Source organism: Motacilla alba, chromosome 1 (genome assembly GCF_015832195.1).
Source record: "Motacilla alba alba isolate MOTALB_02 chromosome 1, Motacilla_alba_V1.0_pri, whole genome shotgun sequence".
Taxonomy (NCBI): domain Eukaryota; kingdom Metazoa; phylum Chordata; class Aves; order Passeriformes; family Motacillidae; genus Motacilla; species Motacilla alba.
The window spans coordinates 67,536,316-67,555,949 of record NC_052016.1 but is presented as its reverse complement, the minus strand read 5'-3'; positions in this window follow the sequence as shown (position 1 = coordinate 67,555,949).

Genomic DNA, 19,634 nt, shown 5'->3' with positions numbered 1-19,634 from the left:
TAGAAGGTTAACATTTTACAAACCTGTGAAAAAATGTCTTCCTATCCCAAAAAAAGGGAAGTTTTCCAGCTAATAGTAATGGGTTTTAACAACTGTATCTCTGGGTATCCTACCCATTGCAGACCCAAGAAACAAACTTCTGTGTGCCCTTTTAGTGATCACTTTTTGGAGTTGTCTGTTAATAGCTCCTGAATTGCATTCTGTTTCAGGCTTGACATCTTTTTATTTTCTTCTTTTCTCCTGAAATGACCTCCAACTTCAAATTATTGTGGTTTTTTTCTGTTCTGGGTTGTCTGAAGTTCTCTATGTCTATTTCATTTGCTTCAGTTTTCCTTAATTTTAGCATGTCTTTCAAAGACAGTTTCATCAGTGCATCCTAGTTCAGGTTATTGTTCTTGTTCCTTCTCCAGTATGAACTACCACTATTTTTTGGATGTTGTTACCTTCTGCATCTACCATCTTTTACTTTTATTATCTGACAGAATTTATTTGAAAAAGGAGAAGGATCAGAAAAGGCCTTTTCAGCTTTCACATTTTCAGCATCATGTCTCATTTTTCATTTGGCTGGAAGGTTTCTTCAGTCCCTCTTTAGGAAATAATTTATCTTTATGCTTCTGAGAGGTAGCTTGTGAAGCTGTCCACTGTTATATGTTGCTACAATGGCCTTAGGTCTTCTGTCTTTGCTCTATGTCCATACAGTGTCTCATTCTGTGGGATATCATCAGCCTTCAGAAGCTTCTACTAAAGGCAATGGAAACAAAGTCCTATATACTATTTCCATCCTTTCAGTGATGGATGAAGTCAGGAGTACCCTTTGTTAGTCCATGTAAATACTGATCTCCCTACCTGCATCTACTAAAATTATGTGGTTGCAGGTATGTAAGTGCAACATGCCACTGCAATCTAGCCTGGAGGTCACCACGCTCCATAATCATTCAGCCATTAGGGAACTCCTCTTATTTGTAATTGTCACATGAAGAATATTTTATTTTCAAATTACATTTGTTCAGTCTTTCCAGCCTGTCTCCTCAATCTTTTTACCTTCCTGCAGTGGCTAATCATGGTCCCTTTGCAGGCAGAATTTTATGTCTGTTTATATCCCATGTAGCATGAGATAAACACCATCAAACCTCTTTACAGCTTCAAAAAGAGAGACAGGACTGTGGTCCCAGTGTCGTTGAACTTTCAGTTTCATGGTGAGCTACATGCTAAATTAATTCCAAAAGAATTTTTCTTAGAATTCAGCTCTGGCTTCCTTCCCCTTTACAATCATTATGGTTCAGTGAGAAAAATCCAAGGGAGCTTAGCAATCATGAGAGATCGAGATTTTTAAACTTCTGTGCCCTCTATATAGTTCTAGCCCTTCAGCATTGATGTTCCACCAAGGACCATTCTTAGCATCACCTCACTAATCTTGCACTGATGAAATGCATCTTAGGTTCTACATCTGCATTAGACAAGTTCATTAAATTTTGTGCAATGCTCAGACGGTGTGCTAATAGAGGGCATGTAAGCATGCAGATAGAGAGAAATACCTGCTGATTGCTTGAAAGAAGTCTGATCAGCCTAATTCTGGCAAAGTAGAATTTCTGTTCTGTCAGACTGGCTCCTTTTCTGAAGTAACCAAGAGAAGCTGAGCTACTGCTACTTTTGTACCTCCTCTAGTCAAAGTACCTGATACAGTGTTTTGCTTGGGATATTGCTCCTATTTCTGAGAACATGAATATTGTGTTTGGCTCTCTATGTGAAGACCTGAGCTATAAAGTTTGGGGGGGTTTATTTTATTTGTCAAGATTTAGTCTAAGTTATGTATTGTATATGATATTCAGTTATTGTAAAATTATGTGCACTCCATCCACCATGTGAGGTTTGATTTGAAGAGATTTGAACAGTTTAAGTAGAGCAGCTATTTGGAGTGTAATTAAATTATCTCACTTCGCTTCCCTGGAAACCTCAATTAGAAGAGAGATAATTCTGTTGCAAATGAAATGTGTTTTGTTTATATGTAGAAGAAAGAAGAATAAATATGGAAGGGAAGCAGTTAGTAGTGTCTAATGATGGGTAGGGGGGGAGTATGTAGCATACAAAACTGAGAATTTTCTATTAAGAAGAGGGTGTTTTGTCTCAAATAATGGCTGTAATATACATAATCCTTCAGGAATTACTATTATTGTTAATTTGATAAGGAATTTGTCGATAACGCTTCAGTTCCTTCTAGCAATTCTGCTGTACTTACCTGATTTAAGTGTCAAACAATAGTGATGGGATATATCAGAGATTATGGTGTCACACTGGCAGTGAGCAGCTTCCTGTGAAAGGACTAACATGAGAGGATCTTTGTTATAGATCAGGTCTCTTTCTCTCCTATTCTGTTAATATGAAAATTATTATTACTGTCATTGTAAGAGGAAAAGGGAAACTATTCTTCTTCAGCGAAGAGTCTTCTGAATTCCAGCAAACTGGCAACACAACGCCACTTTGAGGAGGTACGAGAAGAATCCAAGCTGTTCATCCCATTCTGAAACATAGCAGCTTCAGGACAATTAGTGCTCTTGAGCTACTTTCTTAGTGTTTTTGTTCTCAAATTCTGTCACATATCTAGAGGAGTGAGCACTTTATAATGAGATGATGTAGTTGAAAACTCCTGCTACTAGTGGTAGACCCACTGATACAGTGATCACCAAAACATATGCAGTGATGACTGCAAAAAATGTGTCATTGCAATCTGAGCTGTGTCTACACTGTGGTTAGTGCAAGCTGAATTTGCTTTCTATCTCTCAGCCCACTGCTGCCCTCCTATGAGTACCTGGAAACCATCTCTGGCAAAGAGGAGACAAACTGGAGTGAAAGTGTGTGAAAAGATGCACAAGCAGCTGTAAGACCCAGCAGTACATTTGTACTGTACATGTACTGTACTTGGCTGTCTAAGACCTGTGTGAATGTTTTTCTAACCTTCTGTGCCAAGTTAAAGGCAAATAAAGCTTGCTTAATCCACAGGTATTTTAAACTGACTTGTGCTTTTCAAAGTTCCAGAGTTCTATGCTCATCAGATGAATATTTAATATAGGAGTAAAACAGAAAGGAAATATTCCTAGATGTAGTGATTTATGATTATCTGTTTGACTTGAAACAGGAATAGCGTGTGCTGAAGCCTTATATTGGTCCAGATGTAAAGCAAACTCCTGTGTGGATACATCCCCAGTAGACAAGCCCCAATATATGTGCATATAGACTGCCTTCTCTTTCTTCTCCAGAGCTGCACACACGGCATAGATCGCAATAAAACTTCTGATTTCATCCATTTCAAGTCTAAATTTTATTCTTGATGTCTGGCTTTAGTAAAAGTCAGTCCTCAAATACTTGATATACCTCAAAGAATGATCTGTAAATAGCTACCAAACTTTATTATGATCAGACACAATTGTCAGAATATCTCCAAAAAATGTATCTGAATTTAATGTTTGCCAGATTTAGTTTTACAATTCAAAAATTTCTGATGACTCTAAGAAAAAGGACTCATCCTTGTTATGTTGGCTGTAGAAGCATCTTTTTTCTTATAATTCAGATAAATACAAACATGTGACTGCTCTGTATACAGACTGGTGACTACTTGCTTACTTCTTTATAATTGAATTGTAGAATACCCATTAATAGTAGAGTGTAAAAATTAATGTATATTTTTATATGAAAAATGCACCAGGTATAGGCTTTCAGGGAAAATATTCAAAAGTTTATTTGAGCTGACAGTAATAGAATTACTTTAGCAAAGTGGGTCCAGATTTTATTGTGCATTTCTGGCAGGACTAGATTTGTAAAACAAGATCATGATCTACTGTGAACCTGATACAATTTGGAAGGAGTTTAATACCCTTCATGCTGAGCTTTCTTTGTTTATTTGGGCCCTTATTTGTGTGGTGGGCAACATTTTCAAATCTTGAACATTTTTAGCTCCAATGATCGCCTTATAAAGGCAATCATCTGTCCCTCAGAATATAGCCTTCACACAGCCCAGATGAAACTTTCTCTCTTTTTACCCCTCCCCAAGTCTTTTAAAAATCATTATAAATCTAAGAATAACAGATGCACATAAAATTCCATTTAACCATTGTGCCGGTTATGATGAAAGCCAGGCTATTGGCTTTGTTCCCCTTAAATCCTTCCAGAATGCTGCTGAGAAAGTCAGTTTTATCTCCTGAAACTCAAGCCCAATTAAAATTCTTTCACTGCCTACCATCCCTTTGGTTGTGTTCAAGGTCCTTGTCTTCCCCATCAAGGCTGTACTTTCATTTCTGCTTAGTGTACTACTTTTCTTGACTGCCCCCAAGATTCCCACCTAGGTGCCACTTTCAACCCCTCCTTCTACTTTTATCTTTGTAGTTTGTTCCCATTTGCCTACATTGGGATTGGAGCTGAAGTTATTCCTTGGTAGAGGCACCTACAGTGCTTGTATGTCCCCACTCCTCAGCTGTGGTCTCCGCCCTTGCCTGCCTGCTCCTCTAGCAAGAAGAGTTTTACAGCCCCTTGCTTTTGCCTCAGTGCATACCAGGGGGACTTTGAGAGATGGAAGCACAATTCTCTGCAGCCTAATTTAAGAAGGCTCTGTGGTTGGGAGTGAGAATTTCTCACATTCTTTTTGGATTGAGTTTAGGAAAAGATCATAGCACAAAAAGTCTCATGGATTACACAGACACTGCTTTAACTTACATCAGATATTCCTTCAAGGTTTCACACAGTGCTCTGGACCACTGAGGATTGCATGAGCTTTTAAAGTTCTGGGGATTTCATACAGTTTCAGCAGCAAATATTCATCATTTCCACATCTTCATTAAAAAAAAAAAAATCTTAAATTAAAATAGGCAATTTGCTTCAGTGAAATGTAGGGTTTTCGTGGTTTGCTGAAGCTTCAGATCAGGATGTAGCTTGCACATATTCCATATGTGGCATAATTTCAAAGAGAGGCTATGTGAATTGAAGATGAAAGTTTGTGTTTTAAATGTCTATCCCATGCTTGCTATCCATTGAAATAGGAGATATAAAGAGATGAACATTAGAGGGAAAAAAAACCCCTCTCTGGTTTGATAGCTTATATTGAATTTATATTGCTGTACTTGAGGGGTAATTTTGTGCTTTCAGGTCACATCACAGCAAGATGATCCATCTATATCTACACACATATGAACATAAGAGAAATATATACAAATTAAGGATTAGATATAATCAGGTTAAAATAGCTGGTTTGATCCTAAGTGGAATTAAAAATCTACCCATTGCCTTTAATTTAAAGTTAAATATGAGAGGCAGATGCACACTCTACCTGCTGAGAGCACGTTGTAGCAATTTGTCCAAGATAATGAAGTTTTTCACTTGCTTATTGCAAAGTTTTAATAATCTGGAAAACATTCATGAGGTACTGTAATTCCTTATTAATTAGAATAAATTTGATATGAGTGGTATTGCTGGAATCTGAAGAGAGGATGTGAATGATTGAAATGTTTAGATCATGAATTACAACTTTTTCAGCAAGCCTGAGAGAATGACAAAAAGAGGTCATGAGTTTATATATAGGAACAAGATCATGGCTTGACTTTTATACACAAGATAATCTGCTCACATATATCTACTTTTCTTTTCACAAGTGTTAATTTCCTAGAATTATTCAAAATAAAAAGTAAATTACTGGGAAAATAAACCTGAAATATGCAAAGAAAAAAATGTTCATTACTTAAAATAAATGTATGTATTGCCAAAAAAGGGTACTTCCAGTGTAAGGACAACAACTTTGGCTAAAGTCTACCTTACTGTCAGAGACTAAAAGACGTTAACTTAAAGAGATCTGCAGTTTGTCTACCTTTGTTCTGTATATCTGAGTATATAAAAGAAATTATAGAGATATTTCATTAGGCCAATTAAAACCAAATGAAACAAACAAGTAGTGTGGCCAGGTAAATATAACATTTAGTCTGAGAACAATCCAAAGGAAAACAACTAAAAGGAGTCAGTGAATTAAATTCATTGAGGAATAAAGTACATGGATATAATAATGTACAAATACCTTTTTATGGGAAATGGTCCTTGTCAAACTTCGTTTCATTCTTTGATGCTAGAAAAAATGTGGTTGCTAAAATTAGAAGTGTATAGCTAACAATACTGGACATTTATCAGATGTTTGAAAGCATTATATTCTGGTTTAAAATACTATAAAATCAGTGTATTATATGATATATGAATGAATGAATGAATGAAATATCACTTCTCAAAAAAGTAGTTTCAAATGGGGTGACATCCTTGAACTCCTTCCCAACTGACTGCTGTATCAAAATCCAATTGCCTTTTAATAAATATATCTGTGACAAACATGAGAAAACAATACTTCTAAGGCAGGTGCTAATGATGCTCTCTCTGGTTAGTGACCTCTGAGTTGTTTAGAAGCTGCCCACTTGAAATGTCCTCACACAGTAGGGATGGATATTGTTTTCCATTTCATGTATATTTCCTTCAGCTTTAATCAACATAACAATGGTAATGCATGTTAATACTTTCATTTCATGAAACTGAAGTTCTATATGACCATGAGAACACAAGAGGTAGTTAATGGATGCTATAGTGTTGCACAGGACAAAACAGCCAGTTGTGCATTTTCATCTACACCACACTTGAAGATGGTTTCTAGAGCAAACTTTGAAGAATCAGACACAAGTTTTGCTTTGGAGGCAGCACATTAGTTTACTCCAGAAAGATCCTGACAGCCATGTAATTTTACTATGGAACACTGAAAGCCTAATAATATATGCTAAACAACTCAATGAGTAGGAGTTGTATCTGGGAAAGTGGTATCCTGAAAATACTTTTAAAGGTGGTTTTGGTGGATTGACCCTAGCTGGATGCCAGGTGCTCACCAAAGTCACTCTTCCACTCCCCTATTCAGCAGGACAGAGGGGAGAAAATATAATTCTCTTGACTCTCGTGGATTGAGATAGGGGCAGGGAAAGATCACTCACCAGTTACTATCATGGGCAAAACAGACATGACTTGGGGAAGCTCATCTAATTAATTACCTATCAGATCAGACTAAGAAGAAATAAAACCTAAATTTTAAAACAGTTTCCACCCACTGCTGTCCCCAACCCCTTCCTTCTTCCCAGGCTCAACATTTCTCTCAAATTCTCTACCTCCTCCTCATCAAGCAACATAGTGGAATGGAGGTTGCAGTCTGTTTATCACACAGCAGATTTTTCCTCTTTGAATTCTGTTATCTGAGTGGCACTACCATCATTGTTGAGGAGCTCAGTCTTGGCCAGTGAGGGGTCAGTCTTGGATCCACATGGCATTGGCTCTATTGGACACAGGGGAAGCTTCTGTCAGCTTCTCACAGAAGCCTCTTCTGTGCCACCCTGCAACCTAAACCTTGCTGTACCTACCCAACACAAAGGTGTTGTGCAAAGACTTGAATATGATTAACCAGGATCATGCTGCGCTAGCTTTTTCCTTATGAATAAAAAAAATGTAAGTGATAAAAATAAATAGAGATTAGTACCACATTTTTAACTTAAAACTTTTTTTGAAAGAAAGAACAATCTGAAAAAAATTGAAACCAACACGGGTCTGGACATGGGAGATAGAATACATTGCTTCATTAATAGCATGTTAACCTTTTGCATATTATTTGATGGCCTTAAAATCCAGTCCCAGCATCAAGGCTTTAATTATTTGTTTTCTCGTACTTTCCAAGAAATAGAGGAACAAGGATCCATGATAGCTTTCTAACAGCAGCAGTGCAAAACTTCTAATTATTCCTTAAATTGTTTTATAAATGGATCATGTGTAACAATTTTTGTGATAGCAAGGATCCAAAATTGTTAAGCTAGACCCTTTTCAGTTCCCTGCATTTGCCCCAAAAAGCAAAGCATCAGGTAGAGAGAAACCCTATTATATCCCAAGAATGGCCTTATGCTTCAATTCATAGAGATTAAAAAAAAAAAAAAAAAGCAAAACAAATGTGGGTTTTTTCTCACAATCTCACTCAACGGTAAAAAATAAATTACCCTGGTATGTCAAATGCTGTCAGTGCTTTTACTTCACATTGAAGAAGCAACATGTTTGAAAATCCCCTGCACAGAGCTCTTTACTTCATTGATTAATATTTAATTTCTTTGGTTTCAAATAGTTTCAGAACTGCTCATTTCTGGTACTTCTGCTTATAACAGAATCATGCTAAAGTTTTATTACCTTTTGCAAAGGAATTTTCAATACTTGAATGGAACACTGAAACTATCTTTGGAGAAGAAACACTCCACACAAAATGAAAATTGTGAATCATTTGAATCCAGATTTATACACTTCATAAAGATGTGTACACAGGGTAAAATAACAGAGACAGTTTCTAATTGCTCATTGAAATCAGCATGGTCCCATAACTACGGGCTGCAGGGCTCCAGCTCTTGACTTTTTAATCTGTTTCCTTAAGGTATCTATTTCTCATTGAAGGTGAGAGATGAATGTGTACCTGCTAAGTGTGAGGAGGATGGCAATGGAAATCAGTAGTGTTAATTAAATTACAAGAATTAACATATCCAGTATTTCTTTATCCTCTAAGCTTTTGCAACAGTTAATGAGAGTGAAGAGTGTTTTAGGATTCCTCCTTCTAACAGAATAATCTATATGCAAAATCTCTGCCAGTCAAAGATGAAATTTTAACTAATTGTTTATTTGTTTGGGGTTCCTCCTTTTTTTTCAACAGAATCAGTGGTTTAAAAAACACAAACTGAAGAGCAGACAGGAAAAATAAGACAAAAAGAAAAAACTCCTTTTTATTAATCATAATGGAATCAAGCTTGGACCCTGCATTTTGACCAGCAAGAAACCATAATTCCAGTCCCCAGAACAAAAGAAAATTAGTGGAAAACTTGTTCAAGAAAATAAGCAGAAAGAAAAGATGTGCTTTGGGCTTCTTTTGGAGGGATATTTTGTTTCTTTATTTGTTTGGGGGTTTTTTCTCACATTTTAAAAAATATATTAACATTTATCCCACTGGTTTGCTTGTTTAACATTGTGTCTTTAGCTGAAAAATTGATGGAATTTGGAAAATTTTTTAATACTTTAGAAGCAACAGTTGCTGAGAATTAATGTGTTTGCATTGAAATATTGATGAATAGGAGATTGATAGATAAGACAAGCTTGTCATAATGAGGTACAGTATTTTCTTCTATCATATTTTATCCTCATTTCAGCAACACACTTTAGGTATCTTTTAGGTTTCTTTCCTTTTGGGACCTTATCTACTTGGACAAATTGCATTGTTTCACTACTGCAGTACTTGGTGAAATTTTGCTTATACTTGTAATGTAACATTTTGAAAGTTCTTTAAGGTATAACAGACAAACAAAAAAGAGAATCTGAAATTCTAGGTCTTAGAGATTTCTCTTCACATTTACGTTTTACTTAGCATATGTTCCTCCATCTGTTTATATTTGACTTTTCTTATTGAGGTTAATTATTGTTTTCCATCAAAGCTAGAGTTTTGATTTATCCTTTTTTAAACAATTTTCTACCTGAGGCAGATTTAACATTTTGGAACAAAATTTACACATTTATAAATACACAACTAAAACTATTAATCATTGATCTTACAGCAGGATTTAATATTTTATAAAGTTATAATGGTTTTTGGTAATTTTTAATTCTGATAAACTTTCCATCTTTCACTGAACTCTTTTGACATGAAATTTGTAAGAACAAGGTTCACACTGATATTAGTGGGATATACTAGAGAGGAGAGGATTGAAATTACAGGTGCAAAATCACCTGTTATTGCATGTTTTTTAACCAAACCAGTATTCCCAGCTACTTGCAAAATGCCAGCATGTTTCAACAAGAACATCAGTTTCTGAATCACTGCTTGACCCATTATTCAAAGATATCCTATAATAAATAAATAGAAAAATCAGCAGGTGAAACTTTTGAACTGTATCCCAATTAGCATACAAGTGAGCTTTATTTCCTTAAATAGTCTGTCTTTTCTCTTGTGTTATATATGAAAAGCAGCTATGGTTGATAAAACATATAATAACAACTCAATATTTTCAAATATCAATGATGAGCAGTTAATTTGTGGTTTAAACCAAGTGAAACATTTTTTATTTATTACTCAGTTTGTTATATGAAGAAGTAAAGCCCTTAGATAAGGGATTTTTTTCTTGCTGCTTGTTGCACATTTCTATTTCTGACAGCAATCCATCTTCCAGAAATAAATAATTGTTGTGTTAGTTGTTTTAGGACCAATGTGAAATGAGAACTGACACAAGAAACATAAAAGCACAGTGAGATAATTGCATTTTATCAATCTTTTCTTTCTCTTTCTTAAAGCTTTCTGGGGCTTTAAATTATCAGCAAAATCCTTTTTTGCTCACCTTCAGTAAATCTACTTTCCATCTCATTTATAAATGTTATTTTCTGTGCTGATCTCACAGCATAAATACATGCAGTTACCCAGTGCTCATCTTTTGACTGTTACAATTTTTATGCAAGTATATATTTTTTTTTATGCTCACAAAAAAAGTCTTGCTTCACTTGCGTAATCAACTATTTGACCTTCAGTGACTTTTTCCACATTTACAAAGGAATTTAATTATTCCCATTGTTAAAATATATTTGCTTTTATGATTTTTTGAAATGATGCTAAAATGAATTCTGTCTGGTGCTATTTTTTTTTCTTAGTCATTAAGCTGTGAATACTAAAAGAATTCAGCAAACAGGATAAGTTTCTGTGACTATGAGTATTCAGTGAGTATTCGAAATTGAACTTTTGAATCTCTCAAAAAAATCTTCTATTTGCTATATGAAACTGGTATGGACTGGATATAAATTTTTGAAACACCTGATCTAAACAGACTTAGCATGTCCGAAATCCTTAAGTTAATAAAAAGACATGAAAGAGGAGCACCAATTGCAAAGCTGTGCTTTGTACAGACTGTGTAGTCAGGAAAAAAACTGCAGGCTTAGGATACAAAACAGAGGGGCTGGTGCTAAAAAAGTATGATCCACGAAAAGAAAATGGCCTCTGAAGGAGCATCAGAAAGGATATGGTGAAGTCCTTAGTTTTGCTCTGGCTGGAAGAAACAACCTGAAAATGACGAAACATCTCAAGGATCACAAAGATGCATTAAGATGAAAGGTGGGAAACGTGAGGCATCCTGATGCATGACACCTGAGATTGGTAACTGTGACCAGAACTATGGCATGAGCTTACATAACTTGCTGCCCAACTTTCCCAGTTCTCCCTGTGGGGAAGAGCAGCTCAGTCCACTGAATGTAACACAGTGGGCTAGTAAGCCTCTCAGGTAACTGAGTACCTCTAATCTCATTGGTTTTTAAACAAATCACAGTATTGAGATCCACTGGCTGTTACTTACTCTTTCTCTCCTGGGACAAGAATGATTGACACAAGAGACTCTCAGAGGGCACTGCATCCAAAAGTGGTGACTAAATAGTCCAGAAATCAGATTTTTCAACAGGCAATTTCCATAAAATTTTCAGCCATGCAGGTAGATGACCATTTCTTAAAAGAATGACAGAAAAATAATCAGTTTGACTCTCTCAAACATCTAGCATGTGGTAATGTTTTAGATTGCTATTTAATCCATTTTTCTGTAGTGAATACCTCCTTTATTATTAAATAGGAGTAGACAACTATCCATATATTCCTAAAATCAGGTCCTTAGTTAGGTAAAATCCACACTGGATTTAACCCAATCCAACTACTGCTCTCTATAGAATATTTGTAGAAATTTGGCAAATACAGGAACACTGGCTCACTAACCATTAGTTTTGACTAAATACCCTCCTCAATAGCAAAATACAAATAAAATGGCCATATGATTTTTTAAAAAAGGACTTTTTTTTTTTTTCCTTGAGCCTTAGAACTGGTCACTGCAGAAAAAACAAAACAAAAAAAATCAGGAAAACCAAGCCCAAAATAGAAAACAACCAGCTACAGCCACAGCTATCTATAGAAACACCTGTTTCTTCTTGTCAGACTGATCAGAACCTGGTGAATAAAAACGTGGGAGAACAATGGGTATGAAGTAGTTGTCAGTGAGCTTCCCACTCTGCTGAAAGTCTGTTATTTCCTATGAAGTTTCTATGTCTTGTCTTTTATGCCCTTGTCTTCAATGCCCCTCACAGATACTTAGAAGAATCAAGAAATTACAATTTAATCAGTGAAGTATGTCTTAGATTTAAGGTGCTGCATTTCAGCCTAAATGTTGAGATTGTTCACATAGCATTCAAATAATGTATGAAGTATTATTTTGCAGTTGCTGATGATTAATAATGAGAGAAATGTTTTCAGAGATACATGACTTTTTTCAATATCTGTTTTCAATGTACTTGCCTTGGACACAGTATTTAGACAGTAATAAGAAAGCAAACCATTTATCTATATTACAAATATGACAATGTAATCAGCAAATTTTGAGAAAAAAACAATCCTACATGTAAAGCATTATTCTAAATAGTCTCTAGTTTTGTCTTCATAAAATCATGGACTTATAGGATGGTTTAGGTTAGGAAGAGAGCTTGAAAGGTCATCTACTCCAACCCACCTACAATGAGCAGGGGCATTTTCATTAGGTTAGATTACTCAAAGCACCATTTCACTCATCTTGGACACTTCCAGGGATGGGGCACTCACAACCTGTGTCAGTGTCTTCACCACCCTCTTGATAAAAGATATCTTCTGACCTAAACGTCCCACCTTTGATTTTAAAACTGTCACCCTTTGTTCTGTCACTACAGACCCTTGCAAAAAGACTCCATCTTTCTCATAAGCCTCCCATGTATATTTAAAGGCTTCAATACGGTCTTCCCAGAGCCTTCTCTTCTCCAGAAGGCTCTTCTCCTGCCTCCATAGGAGCGGTGTTCCATGGAAAATTTCCATGGCCTTCTCTAGATCCTGTCTAACAGGTCCCTGTCTTTCTTGGGCTGAGCACTTCTGAGCTTGATGCAGTGCTCCAGTTGGGGTCTCATGAGGGCTGTGTAAAGGGCCAGAATCCCCTCCCTTGCCCTGCTGGCCATGCAGCTTTTAAAGCAGGCCAGGATAAGGCTGGTTTTCTGAGGTGCAAGTTGATAGTCTTGGTCCTTATTAAAATTTTTCATCTAACAGTATCTGCAGGTCCCTTTCCACACAGATACTCTCAATCCACCTATCCCTCAGCCTGTCCCGATACCATTGACTACCTCATCCCAAGTGGAGTTCCTTGCACTGATTGTCTCTTATTGTTTCCCTGTCTTCTAAGTTTCGATATATCTTCCAGGACAATCTGTTCCATGATCTCATTGGACACAGAGGTAAGAATGATTGATCAAGGTCCTTCTTTTAACCCTTTTAAACAAATGGTTGCATTGTTTTCCCTTTTGAACTCTGCAGGAAATATTATGAGCTTAATTGGGGAGGAAGGAAAGTCTCTGCTTCTTTGTATGGAAAGATTTTCTTTATATTTGAGGATTGAAAACTAATGTAAAGAACTAAAAGATATATTGATGATTGAATTTTAATTATTATACTTATATAAAAGTTGGACTTGAAGTACTTACAGTTTATGCTTTTATATGTTCCTTCATTCACTTGTTCCTACTAACTGAAAAAGGAAACCTTTCTTGCTGAAAAATAAACAAGTAAATAAACCAAATAATTTAAATTATTTAAATAAATAATTTAAAAAGAGATCACCCAAAAATTCAAACCAAATCCTGCCAAACATAAATGTTTAAGAACTTTAGGGAAGAATTGACTGAATATTCCTAAATACACTGAAATCAGCTCCAAAGTCTGTGTGTATTTCACTTACTCCTTGAGTCAATGACTGAAAAGTATGGGATCATTCATAAATGCTCCCACTAAACAAGAAAATCAGAAACTTGCTGAAGAATACCAAAAACCAAAAAAATATTGCTTTCAGTACTTTTAAGGATCAATTAACCTCTTCTTCTCACTTTTTACATTTACTCAAACTTGGAGTATGTGAACTGTGGTTTAGCCCCAGCCTATAAAATAGCATCTGGAAATGAATAAATTAAATCAGTCTGTCTCTTGCTACTGAGACTGGCAAGGGCACATTTGAAAAAAACTAAACAGGAGAATAACAAGCATCAGACCTGCAGCAATCTTGACAGCACACTACAACCCTGATAGGCAGCCTGTGCAGAGGGGAGAGTACAAAGACAGTTACAAATGGCAAGGTGCACATTTATGAATGCCAATAAAATTCCCCTTCTGCTCTATCATCGCTTTAAGGTGCTGTTTTTCAAATAACCATTTCAGAAGTAGCTTTATAATTGCTTTCATTCTAAATACCTAAATTAAATATACATACATAAAGAAAGGAACATTTGTCTTCCACCTTTTTTCAGAAGCATGGCACTTTTTAAAGTAGCATTGCTGATTTATAAGCAATATGACTGATTTTTAGTCATATCTGTGATTTATAAGTCAGGACTTCATATACTCTGGTTATTAAGATCTATTTTATGAAACCCAGTTTATTTGTTAAAAAAGACTGATTTACTAGGTAGATTTATTGATCATGGCTTAGGAATATAAACCAAAGTCTTGGTTCAATGTTATATTTATAAATTAGATGCTTAAATCAAATTCCAATTTTTATGTAATGGGATTGGTTCTAGAGATGTGCAAATAGTAATATATATCCAATCCCAGTACTACCTGAAGATAATGATCTTGCTTTCACAAGTAATTTGGTTACTCACATCAACGAAAAAATCCTACCGTTAATCAGATGGATACAATTCAGAAAGTAACTCCATATCAAGGAGTGAGATAGACAGAAATACTGACTTTCAGGCAGGAAATGAATAGTCTAATATGAAAAATTGTAATACACAGATTTTGAACTCTCTTTTTTCAGAGTTTTAAAGTTGTTGGATCTGCTGGGACTATTGTTAATACTCCAGCAAGAGAAACAGCTTTCATTTGCTGTCATTTGTCTCTATCTTATTCTGAAAGAAAATACAGAAGTGATATTAAATTCCCCCTCTCCAGCTTCAACTCCTAACAATTATTCACTTTCTTTTGGAAGTCTTTATGTATTCAGGTCTCTTACATGCCCAGAAATACTAAGCATCTGATGAAAAGATGCTTTTCAATGCTTGAAAAATGCAAACAGCAAAGTCCAAGATGCTATATAATGGAAGATTTTACATTTTAGTCAAACTCATCAATCTGAAACAGATTAAAAAATTTCTATAAGTATTTTTTTGCCTCATTATGCAGAGCCATAGCTTGGAGTGTCACATTTAGATATGCTGAAAGCAATATGGCTGAAAGGTGTATTTTCCAATCAGCATTTGAGATAATCTTTGACTCCAGACATAGTAATAGATGTAATCAAAAATGAAACCTACCGTACCAGTTTGTCCAAACAGAAACTGATATTTTTATCTTTAGCTGTGTCTTTCTATATTAACCTTGTCCTGTTAATTCTTGTTAATTTCCCTAATTCTGAAGGTATGTTGCTTGCAAAAAACAAACAAACAAACAAAAAAAATTCCATCCTTAAGCTTGACAGAGGAAGAACTTGAAATGTTTCTGTAAGCTTGTTTTATACTCTCTGCATACACAGGTTCTTTTTAACTTGTGACATGGATCATAAAATCTACTTGACCTACTTATATCCAGACTAAACAGAAATCTACCATCAGCATGAAGTCTGTGTGTCATGTGCCAAAATTAGAGATAAAAAATTCTTAAAATATTGGAAACCAGACTGCTTTTCCTTTTGCTTTGTAGATGGACTTGATACACAGAGGGATAAAATGCCTTCTGTTGTGACATTCCTCACATACTCTGTACCTTGCGCCAAAGAGTTAAACATGAGGAGGTAAGGTCCTAGAGACTGCTTGACTGGATATTTTGAGAGGCATAGCAGAGTCCTTCTCAGCCCATCTACTCTCAAGATGTCCTTAGTGGAGTGTGCTTTCCTTTTGTGTTTCTCCAGGTTATTTTGCCTTTCTCTGCAGAAATCCCAACACATCTGTTCAACAACCCCACCTCCAGCTGAGAAGAGGGTAGTGATGGATTGCAGAATCCTGTTTCACATTCTGTTAATTTTGGCATTGCCTTCCTCTTCACATTTAGAGTAAAGTAATTTCAGATTATATTTCTTCCATCATTTCATCTTCTTTTAGTATTAACCAAAACTGGAGTACTTTGGTTTGACTTGAAGTAGCAGTAAGGCCCATGAATCCCTCTATTTTAAGATGATATGTTGAAGTGTTCTGCAGCCTGAATAGGAGGCAAAACAGAGGCATAGAGTTGAGCAGGCCCCCTTTAGAAGTTCAAAATTAGGGTGGCAAGTGCACACTTGAGACTTATGGCAAAATTTAGTCAGGCTCATTTTGTGAAACACACTACGAATGTTTTCAGGAACATTTCCCTCTGACACCTGAAAAATGAAAATGGAGTTGCTTTTGAAAGAGGAATATGCAAAGTGGGACAGCACATAGTTCAAGCTGTTCTGTGTTCTACTCTGTAAATAAAAAGTCCTTGTACAAGAACTGTCTCAAATATCAGGTTTCTCCATAACCTCCAGCTTTAAACCCCAGTAAAAATGCCCTCATACTTCTTCAGCTTGTAATAACTCCTTTTCTCAAATGCAGAGTTCTTTATTTAAAATGTTCTTGGAACTGGTGATATTTGGAGATGTGGTGGTGGCCTCCTCAGTCATTGTGAAGAGGTAGAAAACTTTGTCTGATTGATGCAGAGTTCTGAACCTATTAACAGTCTGACAATCCTCCCACAGTAGTGAGATTTCTAGTTGCATTCTGAAAATAGAGAAAGAAAATGAAGAAAGCAGATGACAGTGAAGAGTGACTTAATGAAAGGAAAAGGAGAATAGGAAAGGAGAACATATATGGTCTTTTGCCTGTTACATAAATGAGGAATTATTCCTTAGCCACATCAAGGCATTTAATGTCAAAGAAGTAAGCACTATTTTGCAACGGTAACAGCAGGGATAAAAGACCTATTGAAAAAAAACCCACTCCACCTCTCCTCTACAGGTTAGGAAGATGTTGCACATTACTGCGTTTTAGCTATGGAGAAAGCTAACTCCATCTCAGCCAGACCCAATACATGATACCTATCTCTACAAGTGAATTACTCACTGAGCTTTAGCAGTTAATATTAATGAGATTGGCTTAACTGTAGTAGCCATGAGAACACACTTCTTTATCCAGTTAGAACAATGACCACAGAGCTTGCCACACTGTTTATGAAGAGGGGCATCTATTCTGTTTTTATAGGACTGGAAGAAAATAGGGGCAAGAGGAGAAGATATTGCAGAAGGACCTGTTTTCAATGAGAGAATTTCTGAGTTTCTAACAGAGCTGCTCCTACTCCTCCCTGAATGTACCCATCTTGACCCTTTTCCCCATGTACTGGCATAGAAGAAGGTCACTCTTGGCAAGACCTGTGGTTTCAGGTGTGCCTAAAAACAGCAGTAGCGAAGACAGCGCTTCTGTGGTAGAGACTTTCCTCTTTTGTCTCTGAAGCCTTTAATACTGTCACCACTTGAGTTGAAAAGGAGCAGTGAGTTTGAAGTACTAGTTGCCATGTCATCATCGTGAACTTCTTATATTACTGCAGAGATGCATTTTAATATGAGAAGCCAAGACTTTATTAGATTTATCATGAGGAAAAACACAAGACAAAATAAATATTAAAACCAACATATACAATGAAAAATAGTGAGGGTGATGTAAATACCTGGCAAGACCAATAAGGTAAATCCCACAGAAGAAAAATATAAGGAAAGAAAATGAAGAGAAATTCTGTTAAAAGCACCTAGTAACAGAAGAATTATGTAAGTGCATAAGGTAAAGACTGGGGAGAAGAAGTCAAAATAACAAAAAACTAGTGAGGGAATAGGAAGATAATAAAGTTAGGTACAGCAACTGGAAATAATAAAACAAATCACTAAAGTAAGACAAATATTATTCTGAAAGAAAAGGAAAACTATGACAGCTGCTGGGAATAAAGGAACAACTTGAAATAAGACATGTTTATTGAAAATGTGGCAAACAGACTACTATGTGAGGCTTAATGCAGGCAAAATGAAAACAAAAGCAGAGACATATTTTTAATTAGATAAGTGAAGCTGGGAGAGGTTTGACTGACAGACATTTGATTATACAAGTGAGACAATATCTAAACTTTAGACCAAGAGAATGTTTCAAGAACAGCCTGAGATTTCCTCAAGTTAGCTCAGTGTTTTCCAAACTGTGATAGTGTGACTATTACAAAAAAACAAACAAAAAAACCAAAAACAAAACCACCAAAAAACCCAGTTTGCCTATTCATAATATTAGAAAGGAAATAAAACAAAGCATGTGTGATCTGAAGGGTTTCACTGAAATATTCTTCCCAATGTTGAGTATGACTCCCACAGAGGACTCATAAATACTTAGCCTGCTGTTGCAGTGGGTTATTTATTTTACGTTGGTGTCCAAAGGGGACTATAAGGTCAGAGCTCTTATTGCTCCACAGACTATTTACAGGCTTCTGAATGTGTGGGGGGTGAGAGGAGTCCCAAAAGCACAAGACTGGCTGAGCATTGAAGCCAGTTGGAAAGAAGTTTAATAAACCAGGAAAAGTTTATTACCACAGTATGGGTACATACTATGCAAGAGAGCAGCTGTACAATTTAATGGTGGCAAAAGTCCTAAAATCCATGGTATGTTCTGATCTGTTTAGGGTACTTTTAAATCCCTTGGTGTTTCTAGGAACCTAAAAAAAGAAAATAGACACAGAAGATCAAATATGGACAACCACAGCAGTCATACGGGAGCTCTTAGAGCTCACTCAGCTGAGCCTGATCCTTTTTACTGAGAGAAAAAGCCAAGAACAAAATCTTTCCTGCAGTCAAGTGGCATGCCCAAAACATATGCACTTTCTCCTAGCAAGAACTAATCTTTGTCCAAACCTTCCAGGAGAAAGTCAGTTTTGAAGTGACAAAAGAGAAGGACATAATCCTGCAAAATATCAGAGCTAACAGGAATGGCTTTCACAATTGGAGGCTAAGGAAAGATCAAAGCATGAGTTAATGCTTCTCTCCTTTCTCCCTTTGAGCTACCAAATACAATTGTACAGCAAGCTGCCTGCCAATTGTGCTTACAATGAATACATTCAACAACATTGTCTGGTTCACTAATTTTCTGTGTATTATTTGTTTTAATCCAATGGATAATGAATTTAAACTTGTTCTATGCGGTCATTACATAACACAGAAGGGAATGCAATGCTGAATAAGTGCTGGGGACAGTGCCGACTGAGAAAACCACCTAAGAGATCTCACAGCTGCTTTGGTTTTGTCCAGTAATATTTCCATGGCCTGCATTATTCCCAGTTTCAATCTGTTTTTCACTCTATTTTTCATTTAAAAGTCTTAAAACCGACCAAAGATCTGTTTGCCTCTCTGAAAATATGTTGCTTCATATCATTGCTACTCAAACAGCTGAGACCCAGCCTGCAGGCCAAAAGCCTCAGAATCTGTGCTTCATTGCAGGTCCTGGTGAACCTCCTCACACTGAGGGAGAACAGATCCAAGTCAGCTTTTATCCAG